The sequence below is a fragment of the Hipposideros armiger genome, unplaced genomic scaffold, assembly GCF_001890085.2.
Source record: "Hipposideros armiger isolate ML-2016 unplaced genomic scaffold, ASM189008v1 scaffold_10, whole genome shotgun sequence".
Lineage (NCBI taxonomy): Eukaryota > Metazoa > Chordata > Mammalia > Chiroptera > Hipposideridae > Hipposideros > Hipposideros armiger.
Window position 1 is genome coordinate 6280400 of NW_017731360.1, and position 437 is coordinate 6280836.

A 437-nucleotide genomic window follows, 5' to 3' on the forward strand; every position below is an offset into this window, starting at 1 on the left:
AAATTGGCCATTGCTCTTCACACCTCAACAAAAGTTACTTAAGAGGATTGTGTTGAGGCAAAAACCTGACTCAAGTGAGTTCAAGAGAGAATGAATGGGAGGAGAAATGGGTGACAGTGAGTATAGGAAAGTCTTTCAGGAGTTTTGCTGTAAAGGGGAGTAGGGAAATGGTGCAGGGTCCAGAGAGGGCTGGTTTTTGTTTGCTTGCTTGCTTTTAAGATGGGAGAAATAACAGCATGTATGATGACACGAATAATCCTGAAAAAGGGAAAAGGGAATGGAGTGGCCGGGGAGAGAACTATAAAGCTATGCCTTGAAACAGACAAGAGGGATGGGATCTAGTGCTAAAATCTGTGGTCTCCCCCCGGCCCCCATTCTCATTAATTCTGTCACACACACACACACACACACACACACACACACACACACACACACAC